Below are 16853 nucleotides of genomic sequence, written 5' to 3' on the forward strand. Positions count from 1 at the left end.
AGAACACATCTTTGTAAGGTGATCCAGCACTATGTAGGCCCCACAAGATACACTCTTGGTAGGATTTGTTGCAAAACAGGGCTCCCAGTTTACATCAGTGCTGGGGAATACTGCCCAGAGCATTACTGGCATAACAATAAAAGGCACAGACAGAGCTCTCCTCTTTGTCCTGAGGAGCTTCTCCAGTGAGGAATTCCCAGTCTAAACAAGGCAATTGTGCATCACACTGGTGCTGTGCTCCCTTCCCCAAAGCAAGCAGGATTTAAAGTGAAGAGAAAGACTTGGAATTACACCGAGTTCTAGGAAAAGAAAAAAATTAGGCTGGTCAGATGAATCCTCTATCTAACCTGCTCTAAATGAGCTGTATTAAGCATGCATATGTGAACACACACCAGGCACACTGTTTCCCTTTCTCACACTTGCACACTTTGCAAGTGACAGTCTCCATTGCAGCAGCAGCCATTTCACAAGAGCAAACAAGGTGGGAGGAGAGCAGGTGGCTCAGTTTTGTCAGTTCCTGGCCCTCTGCCCTTGGCTCCTCTTCCAGCTTTGCTGTCACCATCAGCAGTGCTGATTTGGCCGTGAGCAGAAGACAAGAATGAGGACGAAAGGAAACCTCCTTTTGACTTCTCAAGCTTTGCCTTCCTGCAAAATGGTGATCTAGAATTAAGATATTGCAGGTAAATGATCACCTGGAAGGAAAGAATGCTTCAACTAACGCTGCGTTTCTCCCCTGCCCACCCCTCATTCCAGCACAGAATTCACTGTTGAAAAAGCCTCTGACAGGCGGAACTGCAAATTCAAGGAATTTTCACTAAGGTCTAGAACACTTGCACTGATTTGCTACAACTCATGGTGTGCACATTGAAGGCAACCTGGAACATCAACACTCACCTGGCTCTGTATGAAGTATTTAACCAAAGATTAAATCTAGTCCAGCCCATCATAATACTCTCCAAAACCTACCACTGATTCACTGCTGAGATAGTTATTAAAGGGCCAAGAAGCACCCTCCATTAGCTAAAGAGACTGAGTGATTTACGTACTGGATTCAGGGCAGTTCACCTCCAATTTTGCTAAATCCAAACTGCTTCTGCCATCCTTCTCTTCTCTGGAGAATTTTCTTTTGTTTGCTGTAATTTGTAGCCTTTAAAAGCTACTGTTGCTAAACTACAACCACATATTCTCCCGTGGGCAAAAGAATCCCATTTTTTAGCCATTAGATCTTCTTCGTACTGGGCTGGCTCATATGGATCCCTTTTGGGCAGATGGGGAAAGCAGAGGGGGTGGCTGGGAACTGAGTCTGTACACCCAGGAATTCCCATCCCATCTGCAATCTGGTTAATTGATAGAAAAAGCTCCCATCATGAGTTTCATTGATTTGTATGAAGCTGATGTTCATTTGAGGCAGTGTCTTGCAGCACAGCAGACAAACTCCGAGTAGAAAGAGGAATAAAACAGAAGAGGAGCTTCAGTTCTCTCCAGGCTATGTGCCAGTGCATGGAAGAACAGCTCTTGAAGAGTTAGCTTTCTTTAGACTCACGGCTTAGAGTCAGCATGTAAAGCACATTTCTGCCAAGATGCACCATTAAAGATTAGAGGACGTCAGCTGCAGCCTGCAGGATCAGGTGTTAATACGGTGAATGTGTGAATGTTTCTACATTGATAGAGAAATACTTCTCCTCTCAAGTATGAATAGGAAGTATTAAACACATAAGTGGTTGCAATGAAGGGATCTACAAAGAGTTTAACAAATCCTGGAGAATATATTACAAGTGATGCTGTGAATTCAAGCAGGCTCAGGAAACAGCAGAGTCAGTGTGGCATGAGCCTGAGCTCAAGAAACAATCTAAGAAACTGATTGAACTGTTATGGTGTGTATATCTTTGAATCCATGTTTGCTCCCTGTTCTCTCGCTAATCCCCTCCCTTTCCCAGTTGCCAATTTTCCCAAAGCCTTCCCTAACCTCCTCCCTTCCAAGTTGTCAAGCGTCCCTATCCCTGCCCCTTTCTCCAGAGAGTTCTGTGTCTGTCTTGCCCTCGACACCCCCCTAGTTACTTTGCATTATCCTCCCCCCACCATTTTCCCTGATAGGCTCATAAGCTATTTGCCCCACCTTATACTCCTCTCTTACCATATCCTCGTGGGTTCACTTTCCTACACCCCTACTCCTGAGCTGCTCTATAAAAACTTCTGTTCACATATGCATGTTCACCAGTCTTGTCTGGGAGCCCAGGGATAAATCCATCCTGTTCCACCCCAGGACCCATGTCACTGCTGTCTGTCCCTGCTCTGTCCCTGACGATAACTGGGAATCGCAGAGCTTGCAGGGGACGGTCATGCCCCTGCCGCAGCCGCCCAGCACGCCCTGCACTGCAACACTGAACTATGGAAAGAACCATCACAGGAGCCTCAGACTGTCCCACAGAACACTCATCTCCATCACTTCGAGAGCTCACCCTCCTTCCAAGCATTTACTAGGATTTCATTTCCCGGCAGTTGCAGTAAAAAACTAAAACCAGAGGAGTGTGCTCACAGACAGCACCTGACTCCCTATCCCTCTTTCAGTAATGCTGCTGGAAACTCCTATGTTTGGGCAGCAGGAAGAAGTTCAAGCCCTTGTGTCAGCCTCCTAAGCGAAGCAGGACGAGCCAGCCTGGCCAGAGAGGCAGCTGTCCCTTCAGTGGGGGACAAGCTCAGCTATGCAGCCTTTCTTGAAATGCACCCAAAAATAACAGTGAGTGCCACCTCGAGACCAGAGCTCCAGCAGGGAGGCAGTCAAGCTGCACTACAAACAAAATATGTCAGGGGCTGATTTACTCCTTGCATGGATGAGGAGTCAAACTGTAGCCAAGAGAGGCTCTGGCTTCTTTAAATAACACAAGGTAGGTGTGTTTTCAACTGCAGCTTCTCCCCAGAAAGGCCCCAATTCACTGAAGGAGATTTGACTCCATACTGTTATGCTCTTGGTCAAACAGCACCCCTTGCCTTCAAAATGCTTAGAGCTCTTTGGTATGGGAAGGAGAGTTTCAAGATCAGGGTTTATTTAGGACTATCTAAGACTATTTAACTTGACCTAGCAGTAAGTTTGAGGCAGATACTTGGCCTAGAGCGTTTGAGTCTGCACTAACATATTCCATGTAATTCAAAGGCCAGGCAGCAAATTCACGCAAGCCATGAATCCAGCTCTAGTCAACAGACAGCAATGGGTGATTGAGAGCTAGACCTGTGTGCCAGTGAGGGACACCTGGCAAAACTTAACATTTATTTAAATTAAACTTTAACTGTGGAGAACAAATACTTCTAACCATTATTTTTTCCAGAAATAAGAGCCAAAGCTCTGCACCACTTTGGTCAGCACTGTGTCTCCTGCCTGACATGTCCTTGGACCTCGCAGGGTTTGTCCTGAGCTACTAAACTGGATCAGACTTGTCACTCTTAGTCCTGCCTACTGATGTTCCAGAACCTGATAGAGCACAGCCAAAGTCTGCCCAGAGGCATTTCTCCAGGTGCACAATGATTAATTGGTGCACATTTCCATATCACAAATTAAAAAGACCTCAGCTTGCTTGAAATGCAGTATATTAACCTCTGAAACTGGCAGTCATGGATACCAGCTTCAAAAAGATGAATATCAATAAGACAGAATCCCAGAGGATAGCATCCCATTGCTGCCAGATTTTCTGGAGCTCAAAATAAGGCATTTTGAGGCTTTTTTAAGGTAGTAACTTTACACACTTATTTTATTAAGAGAACCAACCCAAAGTGGTTCATATTAATAGACAGAATCCAAGAAATTGAGGAGGGCGAGGGGGATAAGGTTGCCAAGGAAAGCTGTGGCATGGATGAAGTGATAGGAAGCTGAGGGCAGGAAGCATACTACCATTGTCGCAGTTAATTGCCAAGAGTCTGAAAAGGTTTGTTACTAAAATAAATAACTCTGTTAGTTCAGGGTGTTCTGCAGGTCCACTGAGGTTGCACAGTAACAGTGCACACAGTAAATCTCTGGAGCAGGATATGCAACAGCAGCTTGGAGACATCAGTCTCACCCTGCACTCACTGCAGGCTACATCAGAAAAGCTAATAATCATTAAGCTGCCATCTTTTATTTCTAATTATTTGTCTCCACAGCAGGGTTTCCCCAACCATCAAGCAAAAGGGAAGCAAGTCTCAAAGGCGTAACTGTTTTGAAGTGGGCTCACAGCTGCCATGGCATGAATGCCTCTCCAAGAACAGTAGCAACTGCTCCGCAGGGCCCACGGAGCTGGGAGGGAAAGCATCTCTGTTTAGGCTGGTTTTCAGTGTCGGTTTTTAGGTCAACCAAAACAGCTTTCCTTATGCAACAGAAACCTCACTTGTTTTGGAGTTTTTGCTTTCATTTAATTAGATGGTAATTCAGAGGGCAGCACTGCTATTCTGAACGCCACAATGAGAACTGTTTTCACTGCTTTACTAAGCAACAAAGTGAAAACACTGAGCTAAGCTGGCTCTAGAACTTGACACCACATTAGAGACCATGGTCTCCTCTGACAGGGTGGGACAAGTGAAAGAGATACCTTGCTGCCACATTTCCATAGAATCATGGAATCATTTAGGTCAGAAAAGCCCTTCAAGATCAAAGAGGCTAACCATTAACCCACCACTCTCAAGCCCACCACTAACCCATGCCCCTAAGCGCCACATCTACACAGATTTTAAACCCCTCCAAGGATGGGGACTCCATCATTGCCCTAGGCAGCCAGTGCGAGTGCTTGATGACCTTTTCCATGAAGAAGTTTTTCCCTAATATCCAACTTCAACCTCCCCTGGCACAGCTTGAGGCCATTTCTTCTTGCCCTGACCGATCCCTCCCACGCTGCCGCCTTCTGTTAAGGGGACAGAAGGTCCCCACAAGCCTCCTTTTCTCCAGGGTAAGCCGCCCTAGCTCCCCCAGTTGCTCCTGCTGCTCCAGCCCTTTCTCCAGCTCTGTTCCTTTCCCTGGACACGCTCCAGCCCCTCAATGTCTTTCTTGTTATGAGGGGCCCAAAACTGACCCCAGGATTCAAGGTTTGGCCACAGCAGTGACCAGTACAGGGGACTGACCTAGTCCTGCTGGCCACACTAGTGCTCATACACACCATGTGTCATTTGCCTTCTTGCCCACCTGGGCTCATGTTCAGGCACTGTCAACCAACAGGAGAGGTTAAAGAAGAAAATATCACTGAAAGGTGCTGGAAACCTCATTTGTTCTTCCTCTTTGGGCTATGTGTAAACAAGAACTTAGGGGAGACCCAAATTCACAACACAACAAGCTGTTCAAGGGCTCTCAAAGCAGTGCCCTTCTCCAGGTCACCCATGAATTCTGGGATAGAAAGAAACAACATGTATAAATAAAAATAACAGCACGCGGCTTCCAGCATTACCAGTGCCACCGTATGGAAGACAGAGCCCAAACACAGCCCATGAATGGACACTGTACTTACCACCACAGACACAGCTCTGAACAATTTTTCAGCAGTGACCTCACCTTGGATTTCTTGACAGGCTTTAAATAATGGCAACATATGTAAATCTCACCTTGAAGGTCAAGAGCAAAATCCCCAACAGCAGCTCCTCTAGCATTTTCAGCATTTTCCCTCATGGTTTCTGCCCCGCAGCTACTCCCAGCTTCTCTCCATGGAAGCTGTTGGTGTGTTGGTGGTTTGCCCAACACCTACCAGGTCAGGAGAGGAGATTATATTACTAAATTCATATTTCATATAAATATATTACTAAAACTCCTATCCATTTTATGTTTACCTATGATATAAGCTAAGCTTAAAGATGGAGAGGCAATCTGAGCCTGCTGTTTTCTCTGCTGAGTGAAGGTCAGAGCTGTCCCTGAGCCAGTGATACTGTACCACACCCCTTTTATCTTTGCTATCCCTAACAAGGTACCACGTGGCTTTCTTGTTTGCTGACAAAGATTGACACCAATTATTCAGCAAGTAGCAAATTTCATCTCATATCAGGATCAAAACCTCCACAGCCTGTAACAAGCAGGACCACCAAAATGCAATTCTCTCCCCTCTGTGCGATACATGCAAGAAAACTGACAAAAGTAACATGGAGACTTCTCTGGGGAGAGCAAACCAGGGATGGTCCAGGTTATCAGTGTTTCCCAAGGGAGAAGTTTAACCCTTGACCAGAGACTTGTCATACAGAGATAGCCAGATGGGTGACTGTCCTGAGGGTCTGCTCAAGAACTGAGCAGGAACACTGTCTGGCCAAAGACTTGCTCCAGGCTACCCTGGCACAGCTGCAGCTGCTGTGCTGGTACAGCTTTGCCTCTCACTAACCCATTCCAACTATCATGCAAGTGAGCACTTGTATCTTGCTCCGCATCCAAGCTCACAGCAGCTTCCAGCTGTACCTTCCACCCAGAGGAGTTTTATTCTGCATTCAAATGGCTGCTGGGTGTTTGGTGGGGTTGGAGCTCAGCACCTCTGACCAAGGGAGGTTTTCTAGTCAATTAACAATCCTGCTTTTGGAGATTTGGTATCAAAGCTCATTCAGATCAGGAGGCAGCTGCTCAGTTCTGAGTAAGAACAACAGGTTTATGCTTGGATTTGATTCATCTCTCCTGCCCTGCAATGAGGCATTGTATAATGATGTTGGGTTTAAGAATAAAGCAATCTGTTCCCAGCACCTTCCTCTGCTTTCCCTTCAAGTCTTTCATCAATGACTGGCAGCACATTAAATACTCAGGCACAGAGCAGAACTGCTCTAAATGTGCTCAGCCCTTTCCCTTACTAGGAGAGGAGAGGGTGTTACTGGGGAAGAGGAGTGATGGGAGAGGGGAAAGCTTAGCAGGAGGATAGTTTGAATTTTAAAAAAGAAAAAAAAGTAAATTTAAACTTACTGAAGTTGCCAGAGAACACAACCTCAATGCAAAGGCACCACTGCATCCAGAGAAAAAGCTTCACCAAGCAGATCCCTTCCTTCCCTCCACCCTGAGAACACACACTTTGTCCTCAGAAGCTTTAATATACAAACACCACCTCACAGCCAAGTTCATGGCAGGCACCAAACCCCTGTAGGGAAACAATCAGTATCCACCCCACCAGGGCAATTTTTCCCCCATGCAAAGCAGGCTCTCCATGAACACAAACTGAAATTACTAATGCCTGATGCTCTTCTCCAAGCTCTACATACATTTCCCCTCCTCTCCTGCCAGAAGGGCCTCAGCCTCCTCTCCATGGCCTGCAAAGCCCCAAACACCCATGGTTTGCAAAGGGCAAGGTGGTCCAGTGCCATCAGAGAGTCCCTTTCACAACCACAGTGCTGACTTGCCACCAACAGATGTCAGGAGACATCCTGCAAAGAACAGGAAGCATTGCTTTCCATTTGCAAATATATTTTCCCTTCCATTTGCTCACTTGCTGGCACTTAGGTGTGTTTTTACCCCCAGGTCAGTGCTCCACAACCTAGACTGGTAGGAAAAACTAGTACTGGGGGCTTCTTCATATTAAAAAATACAGCACTTTCCAGGCCAACTAAGTGCTTTTCAATATCCAAAATCTTGACACACACACGGACAATAAATCATGCTGTTTGACAATAACCAATGCTTCAGAATTTAAGACAAAATAAACAGGTCAGTTCATTATTTAAATAAGTCCAATCATTAAGTCAAAGCAACCGGTTTCAACTATTTCTGCCCACTGATCTAACAAAGCAGGTACTTACCCAGAGATGAGCGAGCCAGGCCAACCACACAGGGGAAGCACCAAAATCGGTCGTGGGGCAATGGACAGAAGAGAAAGGAGAAGAGACACTGGTTAAAAAGCAGTTACAGCTAAACACAAAAAACCCATGCACCCACCAAAAAAAACCCAAGCCACAAAGCCAAAAGCTCACACTTCTACCCACATGAGCAAGGCAACAGAGCACAACTTCAGTATCTGACTCTTCCAGAAGTGAAGGTGGAACCGGATGTTCACGGTCAGCCACTTCTTAGAAATGTAAACACCAAGTGGGGAAGGGAAAAAAAAAAACAAACCAGAAACATCAGCTCAGCATTGCCTAACGCTGATTATGCAGTGAGCAGTGACGCAGGCACCCCAAGCCTGCCAGCCTCCCGTCAGCAGGGCCGGCCTCTGCCGGGCTGCAGGAGCAGCGGGCTCCGTGCAACTTCTGCGTCTCTTCAGCTCCTCTACACTTACATCATTTCTCCTGCAAACTTCTGGAGGGCTGGACACAGCCCAGCACCACCAGTCCGGGCTCCACGGGGCTCCAACTGAGCCCTCTAGTGGGCTTTAAAAATTCCACAAAACACCAGAGCCTTAATTTAATTAACACTCGGCCAGAAGCCTCTAAACCCTAATCCTCTCAACAAAAGGATCATTAACTAAATGAAGAGATTCAAGAGAGCAACGGTGCTCCCAGCCGCAGCAAGGCTGGCTGTGGGCTCCAGTGGGCACACAGCAGGGCCTGAAATTCAGTCAGATCCTCAGCCCATGCAACAGCCCCACTGACGGTACAGGGACTTGCCTCACATAAGTACACAGTCGAGCACTCCTGGCACAAGTTGGACTCAACAGTCACCTTGCCATGCCAGAGAATCACAGAATCATGGAATGCTTTGCGTTGGAAGACCTTGAAGTTCATCTCATTCCAACACACTGCCACGGGCAGGGACACCTTCCACTAGACCAGGTAGAAATATGGGCACAAGCCTATACCCATCCTTTGGGATGCACCATGATGCCAACATGCATCATGCATGCACACTCCTGGTGCCATCATCTCCATCAAGACTGAAAATCCAAACTAGTGAACCAGGAGAGCAGGTGGAGCACCATTTATTTTTTAAGTGTTATTATCCAGCCTGGATGCAGGTAGAGAGCAGCTCTCCTTTCAAGAGGCAGCCTCAGTCCTTCAGCTGAAGGCTGGGAAAACACCTTTATCTTCTCCAGCTTTGCAAGCATGAACAGCAGGGAGGGCTCTCCTCACCAAGAAGCTAGGGTGTTCCTTGGCAGAAGAATTCACAGCACACAGGGTGTCATCAGGGAAAAGCCTTCACAGTCAAAGATTCCCAGCCCATATACCTCACCCCAACATGACAGGAATGGAGATCTTGCCCTTTGCAGGTGGCTCTCTTGGAAAGTCACCTCCAGTTTCAGAGCCACACAGAGGATCCAGAGCAGCTGTGAGGAGCTCATCCATGAGACAGCTCATTAGTGTTGTGAACAGGAGCAGAAAAGCTTAATTACAGGGCAGGAATTGTTCCCTCTGGGTTTGGATGCCAGCAGTAGCCTCAGCAGGGCCATGTTGCCACACGGGATAGGCATTCCTCAAAAGCACCCGCAGCCAATGTCACCTTGCCCATGGTGAGCAGGATCCCAGCTGGGCTGCAAATGGTCTGCAGAAGCAGGCTCCAAATGTGAGAAAACAAAATGAGGAAGAATTCAGGTGTTGCTTGCAGAAAAAACTTCTCTGCCAGCAGCAGCCTGCACAGGTCTGGAGATGCTAGTTCAGCTCCATATAGGCACTGGTCCTCTTATTTTGGTGCTGTGTGTGCCCCAGTCTCCAAAGCAGCTTTTGAGGCTCAAATCAAGCAGCTCACCAGGACAGACACAGCAGTAGCTGCTGGCAGGGTACACCCCAGAGACTGCCAAAACCTGGCAGGGTTTTTTGGATGGCCAGAAGATGCTTTAGTGTACTATCTCTCCTCAGACAAACACAGCCTTCCCTGGAACCTCAGCCCTCTAGGGTGCCAGCCAAATTGGTTACAGACCCTCCATGTTTGGGACTGAATGCTGGACAGCATTCACAGAGTCACATTTTCAGCCTTTGCCCCTATCTCCTCCCTGCATCTCCTCAGGATATGCCTTCAGGATAGAGTTGACACATCAATGCCTCCTTGCCCAAAGATGCAGAACAACTGCTCCCAGAGCTAATGAGGATGTCCTGCTCTGACCCTGGGCAGTTTTCAGCACACACAGAATAAGCAGTCCTCTCTGTGTTCACCTTCTGGGAAAATCTGAAGAGCTCCCGTCTCCCTAGCCTAGGAAAGAACACAGATGGTCACAGAGATTAAAGCATACAGAGAATTAACCATGCTATGCAAATGAGCTTCTTCATCCAGCCCAGCACTGCCAGGTGGTTTGAGGTCCAGCACTCGGATGTGATCATCATGGCTTGCTGAGCTCCAATAACAGCCTTGTATTGACTAGGACAGGGGTCAGAAAGCTGAGCAGAATGAAGACAGTTTGTAGGGAAGGCAGGATGCAAACTGCCAGAGGCAGGCAACTGCTGAAATCACATTCGCCTCATGCTATAGCAGAAGAAAACGTAGCAGCACCAGAAACAAGCCTGGTCAGCAGCAGAGATCAATTCTGCACTTGCGTATCTTGTATGTTCCCAGTCAAAGGCAGTTCGGATGGAGCAAGCAGTGCTGCAGCCACAACGTGAACCCATCTGCAACTCTGGACACTGCTCACACAGCACCAGGTGCCCACAGGATGGCAGAAGAAAACCCATACCAGCTCCTGCTGCCTTTCCTAGAAGGCTGAAGTCTTGGCACCCAGCTGAGGCGTGGGATATGTTAGCACAGCACACTGGGATGGGGCCACATAAACTTCCCAAGAAAGGCAGTGTTTCTCGAGGCTACCTTCCAGGGAGGTGCTGCACCTCAAACCCACCAGCAACAGGTTTAAGTCTTATTTAATTTTTACTCAAAACCATTTCACTTTAACATTTAAAAAAAAATCTAACCAGCATGGACATCTTGCTCAGCCAGTGCCCAGCTGCCAGTGGATCCTTAGGGCCAAATTTCAGGCCATGTCATGATGCAGATGACTGTGTTTGCTATTAAAAGCCTCCACTCTGCACCCAAGGAAATTCTCAAGCAGTGCTGACCCCACCTCCCAGCCTGTGAGCCTCTGAGCAGCCACGGGTTGGTTGAGGCCAATCCCGGGGTTCACCTCCACAACAGACACAGCACCTCCAGCACAACTTCAAAACAGATGCACAAAGTCACATTATAGCTCAACGTGGCTCTGTGCTGGGCTAACATCTGCCCTCTGTTGTTCCCACACTCAATGTTTGAGTTCACCTGGGGGCAGGGAAGCAACTCGTGCTGTCCTGTTACATACCCTCAGCACAGACAAAGAGCTCCCCTCAAGTTCTGAAGTGCCTACAAGCAGCTTATCCATCTCCAAGGGTATTTGGAGAGTGGATATAGAAATACAAGCCCTTGGATGACTGGTACTACCCAGTGAGCCCCTAAACCACCACAGCAATCAGAGGGACCAGGTCACAAAGGTCACATACAGCATGATACACAGCTGCCTTAACACCCTGGTGATGCTTGGAGGCATCAGTCCACCCCACTCCCCCCCCACAAAGCTGAAGTCAGTGCCAACACCAAGTTTTCCAGGCCTTAAGGCTCAGAGCTTCGCCATAGCTGCCCTGCACTGCCTTGTTAGCAACACCTACCAGATTGCTGTAATGCCACCGCAGCCAACTCCGAAGGCTCCCAGCACGTGCCAAGCCTTACGTTCCCCTCCTTAAATCCAGATCTGGTCAACTGTGGCCAGATGTAATTACCTACATAAAAGGCACTCAAAGCCACTTCTATAATAAGAGGATATATTCATGCTGTTAGGCTGAGGTTCCTCCTCATCTGCTGTTTTCCAGGGCTCAAAAACTGGCCTCACAGTAAGTGGACCAGCAAGAACTTCACCTCATTCCTTGTTACAAAACCTGCCTTTCCCAGGAATGGAAGGAAAAGTCAGGTTTCTCAGTCATTTATCCACAAACATTTTAACAGGATTTCTTCATTTAATTGAATAGCACACAGGGGCTTTATTTGTGTTGGCAAAGGGCTTTGGGATGAGCAAATGGAAGAGCAAGGGCAGGCTCCATGCCCCAAAACACTTCTCAGGGGCCAGGAAACACATCCAGGTCGAGCCTGCAGCCTTACACTGGCCGGGATAGGCCTGGGATGGCTCCCACAGCCTCAGCATCCACCCAGAGGAGTTCCCAGCTGCTCTAAATCACCAGGAAGTCACCACCAGGGTTGACACAGCACAACAATCCACCTCAAGTTCCCACCAAGCCCCTTCTGCTAAAATCTGCCAACGAGTGGCAGTTTTGGAGCCTTCCCAGAGCCTCAGGGTCTGACTTAAGGGGGTTGAGACAGTAAAAAGCTGTTCCGACATAGCATTTGTGTCCTGACACAGGCTCCGAGCCGGGAGCCCAGATGGTGGTTGTGTGAACCCTGCCCACGGCGTCCCATCCTCATCTGGTAGTCCAGGCTTTTCTCAGGGGGGCATCAGGAAGGGACTAGACACAAACCATAGTAATTGGATAGACAGTGAGTCCTGCAGCCCTACAAAGCTGTGAGCAGCTGCTCAGAACCTCTTGTAAACCACAAAAATAGTTTCATCTACAGAGAATGGATTAAACACCACAAATACCCTTTTCTTCCCTCTGTGCACATTTTCCCCCACTGTGGTCCCAAAACAAAATCCAGCCCTGCAGATCAAACCAGGAAATTTAGCAAACTTTGAGCATGAACAATAGCAAGAGGATTTTCCAGACCTTCAAGCTTGCTTGGCAAGTCATAGATTATGTAAAGTGCTGCTCTGCCATTGTCAGGAAAGCCATGTCCTGTGCCAGAGCCAGCTGGCACCACACTGCCCACCCAGCACTGCCTGCACCAACAAGGACAGTGGGGCTTGTGCAACTCCACAGATTCCTTCTCAGGGACTTCCACAGCAGCAGCCACTGCCTTTCACTTTACACCCCATTGTTTTAACCATGATTAACCATCTTTCCAGGGTCTCGGTTTTCCAACCCATCCTGCCCAGGTGTTTGGTGGCCTGCACTAAGAGTCTCCTTTTTGTCTACAGGGGGCTTTACCATGGCTGTGCCCAGAGGTGAAAGATCCTTTCCATAGCTTAACTAATCCTTGGTTTTTCTGCCAATTGAGCCATGCCAGAGAGTTGAAGCTCCTATCGCTGTGCACACATCCTCTGGGGAAACAATACAAGAGCCTGAACTCATTCCACATTCAGCACCCAGCTGGAAAAACCCCTGAGGTAGGCAGGATGGTAGCCGGCATCGCAGGTACACAGCTCCATGAATGATCCATGTCCCTTGGCAATGGCCTTGCACATGGGCCCAGTGCATTTACCTAATTAAGACTTAATGAAGTAGGGAGATCTATTGTGAGCCTGGCAGGGGAGCAGATGTGCCCCCTGAACCCAGCGATTGCCAAGGAAAGCACACTGCTGTCTCCAGGGTGAATGAGCAGGAAAAGCTCAGGCCGGGATGCTCAGCCCTGCAAATTCCAAATCCCACTGCTTTCTCAGAGCAGGAATGGAAAATGCTCTGGTCATCAGCAGCCTCTAGTGGGGAGAGATGGGCAGCTGTGGTGGCTGCTTTGGCCGGACCCCAGAGCCCCAGCCAGCCCACCCTGGCTGTTCCCACCAGCTCAGAAGGGGATGGCATGACGAAGTCCCAATATCATGGTATGAGGGACCTGAACCGTCATGGCCTCATTGTGATTACTGCTGTGTGAGACTGCTCGTCCTCCAGGTGCTGGTCCCAGGCTAAATAGGGACAACCAACTGCAGCTCCTCCTGGGGAATCCCACCCAGAGCTCACAAATCACTGCATGAAGCAAAACTCATAAAAAGGACAACCAAGACATCCCCCTCCTTTCTGGGCAGCTCAGTGAGAGACACCTCTGGGCTAACGATAGGCAAGTCCTCCCCCTTCCCAAATCACACCTCCAACCACAGCATCCAACGTGGCCAAGAGCCAATTATGACCCTAAACTTCCAGCTATCACAGCCTCAAGCCTCTTCCTGCAGGTGTGAACAAAAAGGTGAAACACTGCTTAGCAGAGATGGGACAATTCCTGCCCTCTAGGACAGGGACCACCTGCAACCTGTCTTCCTCTCCAGGGAATAGCTGGGGAGGGAACTCAGAAAAACCTTGCTATATATTAAATCAGTGACATAAGTCCAAAATGCCCTCCTTGGAAAACATCTGATGTTTTACCTTTTCTCTGAGAAATCTTTTCCCTGCCATTGGCTCTGAAAGGACCACGCCAGCCGGGGTTGGGGGGGGACCTGCGGTGTGGAGCGATGCGGCTGCAGGCAATTCCAGCAGCTGCCAGGCTGCGCGTCAGAAAGAGGGAGCCTCATCCCAGCAGCACCGCTGCAGATGAGAAGGCACTTTCTCTCCTCACCAGGTTTCAAGCCCTCTTGGAAAGGCCTCAAGTTGCTCCTATGCACAAGGAAAAGTGAAGTGAAGGGACAGGAGTGGCCCACATCCACAGAACATGTTGAGAACAACCATGGGAAGCAGTTTGATGCACAGATCAACTTTTTGCTTCTGCTGATTCATCGTTATCATCACCACAGGCAGAAGCAGCATGTGCCCCACTTTGTCAGAGAAACTGAGGGACTGCCAGCACCATGAGCTGGAGGAGACCCACGTCTTCACAGGCCCCGGAACTGGGAGAGGAACTATACTTGTGGGGGGAGGCAAATTGTTCCACAAGTTTCAGCTGCCTTCTCTCAGAGACAGTCATACCATGCAGCTGCACCACCACAGGCACAGTGGCCATGAGCATGGCAATGGCTTAGAGGAAGGATTAAGCCGAACATGGAGCCTCAGTGCCAACTCTGGTGCAAGTTGCTCCCATGGACTAACCACGTTACTCTGGCAGAAACAGGACTGAAAAGAGACCTGACTCTGGCTCTCTCCTACAGGTTCATTTGTGCTTCCGCTAAGCCTCTGGAAGGGAGCACAGGGATGGGAACATTCCGGGATGCACCTTGCAAGAACCCAACTTGTTCCTGTGCTCCAGGGCAACTTCTCTCCCAGGAGGCAGCAGAGATTCCCTGCACCATCAACCTTTCCCATGCTGGCTGTTTGCTCCAGCTCAGCTGTTCCCACTGCCTGGCAGTGGCAGAGCATGTGTGACACATGACAGTGCCGAGGGTCGACAGTGCACCCCAAACCGCAGTCCTGCACACCTCACGCAGCCTGACCTCATGCAGGGCATGTGTGACTTACACCAGCCCCCATACTGTCCGACCCTTGGCTCAGCCTCACAGCCCATCACAGCCCCTCCTGCTCACACAAACCGCAGACCAAGTGTTGACTTTCCTCATGCGGGAGCCTCGGCGTAAGTCAATCCTCGGGCGAGGAGGCGGCTGCCGGCAGCGCCGAGCCAAGGCACACCCCTCCATTGCAACACAGCTCTAAAGATAGTCACTGTCCCCCGCTGTCCCCTGCCATCCCACCAGCCGCTCGGACCCGCCACCGGCACAGCCAACGGCACGGACTGTCGAGCAGGTTCACCAGCCTCCTGTCCCACCACGACTGCAGGAGGGCGAAATTCAGGAGAGTAAGAGACTGCAGGAACCGCCGGGCACGCCGCACACGCCTGGGGCTACGTAAAGTGTCCCCATCGAGGCGGGACGTGAAGACATCGACCCCCACCCAGGGGTGTGAGGAAGTCGATGGGAGATCTCAGCGCGGCGCCAGGACAGGGACGGACGGCAGGAGCAGCCCCCGCCGCCCGCAGCTCGGCGACTGCCGCTGTCTTTGGGAACCGAACCGGCGGGCACAGACGGTGTCTTGGGAAGAGATCGCGGCCGCCCCGAAGCCACAGGCTGAGCTGCTGCATGTCTGGTACGGCCCCAGCAACACCGAATGCTCCAAGAACCAGAGCTGGACCCAAATGCCAAAGCGGGAGCTGCCACCTCCCAGGAACGGACACCAGCGCTGCTGCCGTGACTGTGAGGTGCAGGGGGGACCCCACTTCCCGAGGCTGCACCTGCCTTTTCCCCTCCACTGCATCAGAGGAAACAACAGCATGGGGGGGGGAAACATCCGAGTCCCAAGGCTGGCCACTCCCCGTGAGGCAGGGCCCCATCCACCTCCTGAGCATGAACCCACTGTGGGTGGCCCTCCACCCCACATCCTCCCCTGTAGCCCCAACTCAGGGTCTCTAGGACAGCCCTACTGCACCCCATTCCCCCCATACCCAGCCTGACCCTACTAGGGATCTCCCCACTCCAGAGCACCTCACTTCCCTTCTGCCCTATAGGCTTCCTGACAGCGCTGCAGGTGCTTCCCTAGTCTTCCCCAGCCCCTGAACACCCCCCGTTTCTCCATTACCCCCTGCTTTACACCTCAGTCAGAGTGGGTCTTCCATACCTAGACTAACATCCCCACCCTCCCCCTCCTCTCCAAACCCTTGAGCACCCTATACCACCTTACATCCAGCTTGACCTCTACGGGTGCCCCTGGTTCCCACAGTTCCAGATCACCTCACATCCAGCCTGACCCTACCGGAAACTCCCTGCTTCATAGCACCCCATGTCCCCTGGCAACCCCTCCACTCTATAACCAGCCTGAGCCCCCATAGCACCACAACTCTTCCTACAACCCTGCAGCTCATGACCAGACCGACTCACTATGGGTCCCTCCAGGGAGCCCCAAATCTTCCAGAACCTACCTGACCCCTATACCCCCCACAGCACCCCCGCAACCTGCTTAACCCCTACAGTCCTCACCCTCCCCTCAAAAGCCCTCTCGCCCCACAACAGGCCTGACACACGAGGAACTTCACCTGCCCCTGCTCACCGGGGCCGCCACTCCGCTCCGCGCTGCCTCCACCGGCACCACCGGCCCCGCCCCGCCCCTTGACGTCACAACACGAGCCCCGCCCCTTGGCCGCGCCCACTGACTGCTGCCCCCTCCCGTCATTGCGCGGAGGGGGCGGGGCCAGCGCGCGCCGCTGCAGTGGGCGGGGCCCGCAGGTGCCGAGCGGGGGGTGGGGCCAGGCGATTCCTCTCGCGCCC

The 16853-nt window shown here is 50.3% G+C and overlaps 1 protein-coding gene across 38 annotated transcripts in view; it reads right to left on the reverse strand.

The window, feature by feature from the left end:
* Positions 1-16734, reverse strand: part of EPB41 (erythrocyte membrane protein band 4.1) — a 94837-nt gene extending 78103 nt beyond the window's left edge. For 21 of the 38 annotated variants that reach the window (XM_072918019.1, XM_072918016.1, XM_072918015.1 and 18 more), the window contains exon 1: positions 16622-16638. The gene's annotated coding sequence lies outside the window, so the exon portion shown is untranslated. The other 17 variants (XM_072917996.1, XM_072917993.1, XM_072917994.1 and 14 more) reach the window with 12 other exon arrangements.
* Between the last annotated feature and the right edge of the window lie 119 nt (positions 16735-16853).

The sequence above is a fragment of the Taeniopygia guttata genome, chromosome 23 (assembly GCF_048771995.1).
Source record: "Taeniopygia guttata chromosome 23, bTaeGut7.mat, whole genome shotgun sequence".
In the NCBI taxonomy this organism is placed as follows: Eukaryota; Metazoa; Chordata; class Aves; order Passeriformes; family Estrildidae; genus Taeniopygia; species Taeniopygia guttata.